This window comes from Schistocerca cancellata, chromosome 3, assembly GCF_023864275.1.
Source record: "Schistocerca cancellata isolate TAMUIC-IGC-003103 chromosome 3, iqSchCanc2.1, whole genome shotgun sequence".
In the NCBI taxonomy this organism is placed as follows: domain Eukaryota; kingdom Metazoa; phylum Arthropoda; class Insecta; order Orthoptera; family Acrididae; genus Schistocerca; species Schistocerca cancellata.
In genome coordinates, this window is record NC_064628.1 from 954,935,137 (window position 1) to 954,945,321 (window position 10,185).

A 10,185-nucleotide genomic window follows, 5' to 3' on the forward strand; every position below is an offset into this window, starting at 1 on the left:
GAAGTAATTTGCAGGCAGTGCAGATGATCGATCTTTTAACGTCAAAGTGTACGACATTGCATCTGAACCTCAACTAATGATGGAATGTTTAAAGCTTCTCCTTATACCATGCTTCTTCTTCTTTGCAAACGTCAAGAGAAACATGATGCATTGATGAGCACAGAGGTATGTGTTTAAGTCCTGATAGCCGTAATAGTTGTAGATCAGACGTTTTCTCTAAGTGAAGTACCGCTGTAATTCTTCTGGCGGCTGCAGGTCACCAAATGAGTCGAAATAGTAGACGGTATCCGCATTTTCCATAACATATGATACACACTGGCTGCCGGGGCCTCCAGCAACATCTGAATTCAGAATGCCGCATTCAGCAGTTTTCCACATAGTCTTCGATAATGCATCCCACACAAACACACCACGGAATGTTGAATTTGTTTCTAAAAAACTTAAGGAGATCAGTATTTGTAAGTGGTCGATATGGTAGGGCCAATAATGGGCTTTTTTAATTTATGAATAGACAAAGCCCTTTCCTGTACTTTTTCAAGTATAGTCCTTTTCCGATGGCTGCGGCTTCCATCATGCGGTTATGTCTTATTACCCCTTCTAACCGCGCATCGGAGTTTTGCGCGTTCTTGACCGTTCGAGCGATAGCTGCAAGCACCACCGGCGAGGGAACCTACCGCAGAGAGCGGTATTGGGTATTGGCTATTGGGAGAACTCAAGGTGCTTTAACCGATCCTCTTCTTCCTCTTCTTTCCGCATCTTTCTGCTTCAGTGCGTTTATTGCTGTCGGGATACAGTTCTTCAAACAACTCTGCTTCCCGCCCAGGTCCTTCTTCACAAAGTCCTTCACTCCTGAACACAACTTAATTTTTTCTCGCATGGTCTTATCACCTGCAAATGCTGCGATACGTTGACCTATACCAATATCCTTTCTTCTCCGTATCGCCTTAGCATTATCAGCTAAAATCCCATCTGAAATGTAATGTCTTGACCGATCTTTATTTGCAGCGTATGCAGTGTCATGCTCCATAGACGTTTCGTCGAGCAGATTAATGCTCTTATCACCTCGTACCAAGCGTTTCTGAAGCTTTGTCCCAGGTCCACCTTAGCTATACCAGGAGATGTGTAATTCCACTGGCAGTTTGTCTAGAATACCACCACCTCTTCTAATGCGTCTCCTAGCACGCATGTCATGCTACTGCGGTGGTTGTGAACTATACGCCCTCATTATATAGCAAATCGTCGGCTTCAGTCCAACTGTTTGGTGTAGCAGGAAAACCGAGTCATTTGACTAGTGCTTTATTTCCACGACATCTTATGACTCTCTCCACGAGAAAAACATCCGGTTCTGAGCTTTTCTACAACTTCTCGGTGTAGAAGCAGCCTGCAATATCTTCACCGTTACTATCCTTCAATACATAAGTTCTAGGATTCGTTCTCTGCACCTTTGAAACTGTAAATATTTCTGTTCACCAGTTCGGTAGGTATGATTTCTCAAATGCCGTCTTGTGTTCTGAGATACGTACCTAATCAACTGCATTAAATTTCTGCCTGCACGGATCCAGCATTTAAATGAGATAGTACACCGTATCCATGAGTCCATTATCACGAACATCGATTGGTCTCATTTTTATTGTGGTAAGTTTGGTTCGGTTATACTGAGCAATTATTTCTGTCCATTTATATGAGCCGCGAAGGTTAAAACGCATCCACATTCGACATTTAATTGTTCTGCTCAGACACTCCACGATACTTTCTTTCAGGTGAGTGAATGCTGAGTAGTGATGTATTCCCTACCGCTGCATCACGGTCTTGAAATACCTATTGTAAAACTCTCCGCCGTGATCGGTTTGGAGGTTGTCTGCGCATCGATTCGTCCCTGTCTGTAGCAAACGCTCAAAAACATCCACGACATTTCTACCCGTTTTCATTTTAACGGGTAATGCCCAAGCAAATTTGGAGTATGTATCAATAACCATTAAAATATATTTGGATCCATTATTCTCATGTGAATATTCCCTCATATCTACAAGATCAGCTTGCCGTAAGTCATCCAAACTTTTAATCATAACATGCCTACGAGGGCATGTTTTGCGTGCTGGTTTGTGCAGTTCTCAAACTACAGTCTCCATACTTGTTCGACGATACCTCTCTATCTAAGCTGAGATTATTGAAACAACCTCATTCTAATGAGCTATGTTACCTGCAGCACCTGATACCATGAGCAGCAGTAGTCGATCTATTAGCTCGTTGGGATCGTTGTCATATGTATACTGCGGGATTCGATTGTTCACTGCTTTATGCTCAATGTCTGTACTGCTGCTGTTGTTTTTGTTGTTGCCGTTTCGGCTTCAAGTATTGGTTTTGTAATGGTTTTATATTTCTGGTTCCTCAGGCTTTTCGCGATCTTATCTACATCAGTCATGTGCAGTATTTCACAGTAGGTTTCCCTATCATTAACTGAATAATTTATAGGTTTTTTGATAGGTCTTAGGAAAATAAGATTCATTAAGCCAGGTGTTCTCTCAAGCCGCGTATTACCAATCTGTATTGTATCATCAGTTACAGTTATAGGATGCGTACCCAACATGTACGGTCTTCCCTTGCTAACGCCGAATGTTCTATCTATCTGACCAGCGGCGTGACTGATGTTGAATTTGTCAATGGCAACACCATCGTTATCGTGTGTTTTTGTTTTTGCTGAGAGCTGTCGGAGAGATTCAGTAACTGGCTTATAAAGGTCTCTCTTAGTGTTTGCTGTCGATCCATATGCCCTAACCTCAGCAACCGTAATTTCTGACAAACTGCTTTCCGCGCTTGAATCTCTTTCTGCTTCGTTGACATCTCGGTGTATACGAATCAGACATCTCCACAGCGTTAGGCTGTATATATCCGCTCATTTTCTTCTTCCTCTTACTATGTACCGCGCAATATCCCCTGTAATAGCTGATACTTGGATTGAAACAGAGTTTTTCAGAATACACAAACATGTTCAAATCGGACTCCATCTACATGTGTTAGCACCGTCATGAGGACATTAGTCTTCCCGCCGATGTATGGAGATACAATAATTGCTCGTATACTATCAGGAAGGAGAATTGCGTTCTACTTTTTCTTCAGGTCTTCCTTTGCATCTTCACTGGACGAGTCACAGACAATGAAGTCCTTGTGATGTGGATGATTGACCCACCCTGTCAGGATACTAACTAATTCAGGTACTGATAAGTAGGTGGCACATGTATAGAAAGATACACTTGAAGGGGCAGTAATAGTACGTGTAGCCAATACAGCTCAGTCCAAATGCACTGATCAGGAGGCGTAAAATAGCACAGTATTCAGTCACCTCCACATTTGGAGAGTGTTTGCTCTATTTTCTGTATCTTTGTGTATATCCATGTGTTGCAGAGGCTGAGTCCTTTGCCAGCCAAATCCTAGGAAGATGTGACGGTTGGTTAGTGGAAGTAGCCCAAGTGCCCGTTTCTCCTGCCATTTTCTTAGGTTAGTCGAGGTAGTTGTGGTATGTAGCATTGCCCTGATGGAACCTCCCGCCATTTTATGGGGGAGGAGAGTGAATGGGTGGATTTACCAGTGGGTGAGAGATTAATTAATTGATCAATTTAATTAAGTATTCAATTAAATTGACAAGAGTGAGAGGAGGCCTATTCCAATAACTCAGACCTGAAAGTGCAACTGTAGCAGGGAGGGAGGGGGGGTTGGAGGAGGGGGAGGGGGGGTACAATAGGATAAGTGCATATCAATCAGAAGGAAATGAGGGTGACATGGAAAACCACTTAGCAAAATGGTTCAAATGGCTCTGAGCACTATGGCACTTAACAGCTGAGGTCATCAGTCCTCTAGAACTTGGAGCTACTTAAACCTAACTAACCTAAGGACATCACACACATCGAGGCAGGATTCGAACCTGCGACCATAGTGGTCGTGCAGTTCCAGACTGAAGCGCCTAGAACTGCTTGACCACCCCGGCTGGCACCACTTAAGGGGCTCTGGAAAGGCTCAAAATCACGAAAAGTTCAATTTTTACTTTTTTGCGTTTTCTGAATCTGCAGACTATTACCTTTTAATAGATATATAATTTATTCAATTCCGAATACTACAACTATTTTTAAATTTTTTTTGAAATGTGTTCTACATGGGCGTGACCCACTGTGGCGCTGTTAAACTGCTGTCAAATGGTGTTATTATTAACGTCCGTGTTCATCAGGTACATTTTAGTGATGTGAGATAAAGTATGTATTGTGGCTAACCTGTGATGGTTCAATATATATCGCTGGTGTGATTGTCGATTGTTTCATGTTTATTTACTCTGTCGTTATCTCGAAAATATTCGTAATTAATTCTGTTTCTTGAGTCTCTGTTTTGTTGAAGTATAATAATGAGTAAAAGTAAAGTTGCTGTTGCGACTTTCAATGATGGCAACATTGTAAGGTGCAAGGTATTTAGAAATATGGGAATGAAGATAGGTTCTAAGATGGTACGAGCGATGCTTGCTTTAGACAAGGAACGCCTTCGGGCTGCAGACAGGGCTGTAAAGAGTCTAGAAATACAAGCAAGAGTAAACAGGAGGAGGAACAAGAGGAAGCTGGAGGAGGAGTTTTCAGAGGATGAAGATAATCCATCCTATGGACCTGGAATGCACTAAAAAGTTAATCCAATCTTTGTCGCTCGATTCCCAAAACTTTTATTTTCTCATACTAATTACATGTTTTCTAAGGATCTTCCAAACATATTTGTTTCAAACTTTCAGTAAATGTTACACAGTACCTTCTGCATAATTTAGCACAGCCTTTTTCCAAAAAACTGTATATTTTTGAATATATAAATAAAAAATTGCAAAAAAATGTTGTGAATTTTCATTACAATTGAAAAAAAATCATCTTTAATAACTGAACTAAAATTTTGTAATATCCCTATGTTAAGTTGTAGCCCATATTCCAATAAATAATCTGTAAAAAGTTCGACTTCCTACCTCAAATAATTTGTGAGGAAAGATGTAATTTATGAGCGTTATTGTAACATTGCAAGTATAGGGCGTTCCGGAGCCCCTTAACAGAACAATAGGTTAAGTACCTGTCAATCAAATGAGAACAATAGGTTAAGTACCTGTGAGTCAAAGGAGAACAATAGGTTTGCCACTGAGTGCATATCTGCCCCTGATGTAGGCAACCCTCACTAACAAAATGTGCCAACGCTCTCCTAGCCCTACTACTTCTGATGCCGTGGCCAGTATGTGGATTTCGTAATATTTGTCTTTGCTTTTCATTGGCAGCACAATGGACTTCAACTTTTGTGCATCCCTTCACGACTTTGACATTTGTAAGTCACTTTCGGATGGCACACTTAGTGTATGGACATTGGATTTTGGAACTTTCAGTTTACTGTAATATTTTCAGATATTATTATTGTTCTTTCAATTTCCAAGAAGTGACTTGTTTCCAGTTATTGTGTTGCAAACTAATTCCTGTCTGAGAAGATAGTTCGTTTGTGTTACAATAAACTTTATATTCATCATTATACTGTGAACTTTTCCTGCGCCTCATTAGTTTGTTCTCCAATTTCAGATGCATAATGATGATTGGTTTTGGTCTAATGATGAATGATTTCACCAATGTTTGGGTCTATAGCTCTTAGAGTCATTACATTTCAATATCCAATTGCAAGAAATAGCTAAGTTCTACAGAAAGATGGTCGTGATGGATGGTAGAGACTCTGTTCTGTTAAAACTTCCTGTAGAGTTTAGCAGTTGAAGTAGGAGTAGTTACATTTTTAGTCATTTTCCCATATGGTGACGTTGCTCTCTGAGCAGACTGTTCATCTGTTCATAATCATGGCATTACAAAGGCCACGTGGAGAATAATAAGGCGTGATACAAGATTGTGACGTTGGCCCACGAGCAGAGTAATGGCATGTAGTGGCGTGTGAGCTGAGCCGAGGATCGCGTCGACTCCCCTCCTGCTGCCCCACGCCGCCACCCCCTGACCGCGATCTTCCAACGGCGCTCTGTACCAGTCTCTCTCTATGCTACTATGCTGGCTCCGGACACACCTGTTGACAGTTTTGCGTGTCCCATTAGTGTCTGTTCGGTATGTTAGCGACGTTCTCGAGCTGACTCAACAAACCCATAACTAACTGCTGCATTATACCTAGTTCTTGTGTTAACACAACTTAGGAAGGGTTGAGGTCTGCTGAAGAGTAGTCAAGGACTGATCAGTCAAAAGTATCAGAAGTGGGTTTCTTTGTGGCAATGTTACATGCTCTTAAGATTCTTCTGGTAAGTCTCTTTACCACACTTAAAGCATCCAGTAGTCTGCTACTTCACATCTCTGTTGACAGATATTCATACATATTACACCGATGGTTCTCAATCAAGCCGTGAGGGATAAAATGAAATTTACTGAGCGCTAAAATCAGAAAATCATGTTTCGGACACGGAACTACATCATTTTTAAAGGGTCATTACTCCTATCATTCTTTCGTAAGAATGTGATTCTGATTACATCAGTTATTAATAAATAATTTTCTTTTCAAATACAAGCATTAATGTACGGCAAAATGTGTTGGTGGTTAAGGCTTGTGAAGCAAATTCATGAACATACTTTCCCTCACAGAGTCCACCCACTAGACATAATGTTTTGTCCTTCGCATCGCGCATCTATGACGGTAAAACTGAGACTTATCCATCACATTTGGTTAAATATTTCATCTGCTCAGAGTTGTAGACCAGAAATTTCTTCATAATTCACTTCGCAACAAATAAACGATCTTATTGGCAGCATGAAACAATAGTGAAGATGTAATGGCCAGTAAGCCTCTTTCGAGTCCACACACTATTGTTATATTAGTAGTAATAGTGGTTAGACACATAGGATGTCAGCCTGAAGCCTTCCAATTTCTGCCAGTTCAGATCCAAGGAGTCGATGAGTCATGTGAGTTGCGAATAGGAAGTACAAAGCACACGTATTGACTTGGCTGATTTGAAATAGGCAGCAGCAACGATCGCTAGGAAGAGGAGTGCTGTTGGCGAAGCATGTTTCGCAATGGGTGACCACTCACACCGTGGACACTTACCTTTCGTTTCTCAGAAGCAGTTGTAGATAGAACTTTCAATGCAGTGAGAATTGTTTTATCATTCTATAAAAATGCCTTATAAATCAGAAGGTCCGGCTGTCTCATTGAGTCTTTAGTTCAAGGTTTACTGATAACTAAATATCATTCGCCTTTCTCCGTTTTAAGAGTAAAAGCGTTGTAAGAAAATTCGTTTTCATTCTGAAGTATAGTTAGGCACTAGTCATACCTAAGTGCAAGCCCGACAAATCTGGGAAGAGCCATCCAGAATGTAAATGCTGAGTTACTTGGTTTAGGAAAATGGGATATCGGGTAAGCTACTACAAGCAGCATAATAAACGCATTATTGTGGCCAAGATAGACACGAAGCCCACGCCTACTATAGTAGTACAAGTTTATATGCCAACTAGCTACGCAGATGATAAAGAAGTTGGTGAAATGTATGATGAGATAAAAGAAATTATACAGGTAGTGAAGGGAGATGAAAATTTAATAGTCATGGGTGACTGGAATTCGACAGTTGGAAAAGGAAGAGAAGGAAACGTAGTAGGTGAATATGGATTGGGGCTAAGAAATGAAAGAGGAAGCCGCCTGGTAGAATTTTGCACAGAGCATAACTTAATCATAGCTAACACTTGGTTCAAGAATCATGAAAGAAGGTTTTATACATGGAAGAACCCTGGAGGTACTAAAGGGTTTCAATTAGATTATATAATGTTAAGGCAGAGATTTAGGAACCAGATTTTAAATTGTAAGACATTTCCAGGGGCAGACGTGGACTCTGACCACAATCTATTGGTTATGAACTGTAGATTAAAACTGAAGAAACTGCAAAAAGGTGGGAAATTGATGAGAAGGGACATGGATAAACTGAAAGAACCAGATGTTGTCAAGAGCTACAGCAAGAGCATTAGGGAACGACTGACTAAAATGGGGAAAAGAAATACAGTAGAAGAAGAATGGGTAGCTTTGAGGGATGAAATAGTGAAGGTTGCAGAGGACCAAGTAGGTAAAAAGACAAGAGCTAATAGAAATCCTTGGGTAACAAAAGAGATATTGAATTTAATTGATGAAAGGAGAAAATAGTAAAATGCAGTAAATGAAGCAGGCAAAAAGGAATACAAATGAAACTTCCTGGCAGATTAAAACTGTGTGCCCGACCGAGACTCGAACTCGCAGGAGAGCTTCTGTAAAGTTTGGAAGGTAGGAGACGAGATACTGGCAGAAGTAAAGCTGTGAGTACCGGGCGTGAGTCGTGCTTCGGTAGCTCAGTTGGTAGAGCACTTGCCCGCGAAAGGCAAAGGTCCCGAGTTCGATTCTCGGTCGGGCACACAGTTTTAATCTGCCAGGAAGTTTCATATCAGCGCACACTCCGCTGCAGAGTGAAAATCTCATTCTGGAAACATCCCCCAGGCTGTGGCTAAGCCATGTCTCCGCTATATTCTTTCTTTCAGGAGTGCTAGTTCTGCAGGTTCGCAGGAGAGCTTCTGTAAAGTTTGGAAGGTAGGAGACGAGGCACTGGCAGAAGTAAAGCTGTGAGTACCGGACGTGAGTCGTGCTTCGGTAGCTCAGTTGGTAGAGCACTTGCCCGTGAAAGGCAAAGGTCCCGAGTTCGAGTCTCGGTCGGGCACACAGTTTTAATCTGCCAGGAAGTTTCATATCAGCGCACACTCCGCTGCAGAGTGAAAATCTCATTCAGGAATACAAATGTTTCAAAAGTGAGATCGACAGGAAGTTCAAAATGGCTAAGCAGGCATGGCTAGATGTAAGATTGCAGAGACGCATATCACTAGGGGTAAGATAGATGCTGCCTACAGGAAAATTAAACAGAAATTTGGAGAAAAGAGAACGACTTGCATGAATATCAAGAGCTCAGATGGAAACCCAGTACAAAGCAAAGAAGGAAAAGCAGAAAGGTGGAAGGAGTATATAGAGGGTCTACACAAGGACGATGTTGTTGAGGACAATATTATAGAAATGGAAGAGAATGTAGATGAAGATGAAATAGGAGATATGATACTGCGGAAAGAGTTTGACAGAGCACTGAAAGACCTAAGCCGAAACAAGGCCCCTGGGAGTAGACAACATCCCATTAGAACTAATGACAGGCTTGGGAGGGCCAGGCCTAACAAAACTCTACCATCTAGTGAGCAATATGTATGAGACAGGCGAAATACCCTCAGACTTCAAGAAGAATATAATAATTCCAATCCCAAAGAAAGCAGGTGTTGACAGATGTGGAAATTACCGAACTATCATTTTAATAAGCCACAGCTGCAAAATACTAACACGAATTCTTTACAAACGAATGTAACGACTGACCCTAAGACTTATCTTTGAAAATAGATTAAGGAAAGGCAAACCTACGTCTCTATCATTTGTAGACTTAGAGAAAGCTTTTTACAATGTTGAGTGAAATACTCTCTTTCAAATTCTGAAGGTGGCAGGGGTAAAATACAGGGAGCGAAAGGCTATTTACAATTTGTAGAGAAACCAGATGGCAGTTATAAGAGTCGAGGGGCATGAAAGGGAAGCAGTGGTTGGGAAGGGAGTGAGACAGGGTTGTAGCCTCTCCCCGATGTTATTCAATCTGTATATTGGGCAAGCAGTAAAGGAAACAAAAGAAAAATTGAGAGTAGGTATGAAAATCCATGGAGATGAAATAAAAACTTTGAGGTTCGCCGATGACACTGTAGTTCTGTCAGAGACAGCAACGGACCTGGAAAATCAGTTGCACGGAATGGACAGTGTCATGAAAGGAGGATTAAGATGAACATCGACCAAGGCAAAACGAGGATAATGGAATGTAGTCGAATTAAATCGGGTGATGCTGCCGGAATTAGATTAGGAAAAGAGACACTAAAAGCAGTAAATGAGTTTTGTTATTTGGAGAGCAAAATAACTGATAATGGTCGAAGTAGAGAGGATGTAAAATGTAGACTGGCAATGGCAAGTAAAGCGTTTCTGAAGAAGCTGTTTTGTTGACACCGAGTATAGATATGTCAGGAAGTCGTTTCTGAAAGTATTTGTGTGGAGTGTAGCCATGAATGGAAGTGAAACTTGGACGATAAACAGTTTAGACGAGAAGAGAATAGAAGCTTTCGA

At 41.2% G+C, this 10,185-nt stretch overlaps 2 non-coding genes across 2 annotated transcripts; both read left to right on the top strand.

Annotated features, from left to right (window-relative positions):
• The first annotated feature begins 8,336 nt into the window (after positions 1-8,336).
• Trnas-cga (transfer RNA serine (anticodon CGA)) lies at positions 8,337-8,411 on the top strand. The gene has a single exon. It is a non-coding gene; the product is annotated as a tRNA-Ser (tRNA).
• A 225-nt stretch (positions 8,412-8,636) lies between these two features.
• Positions 8,637-8,711, top strand: Trnas-uga (transfer RNA serine (anticodon UGA)). The gene has a single exon. It is a non-coding gene; the product is annotated as a tRNA-Ser (tRNA).
• Positions 8,712-10,185: the final 1,474 nt, after the last annotated feature.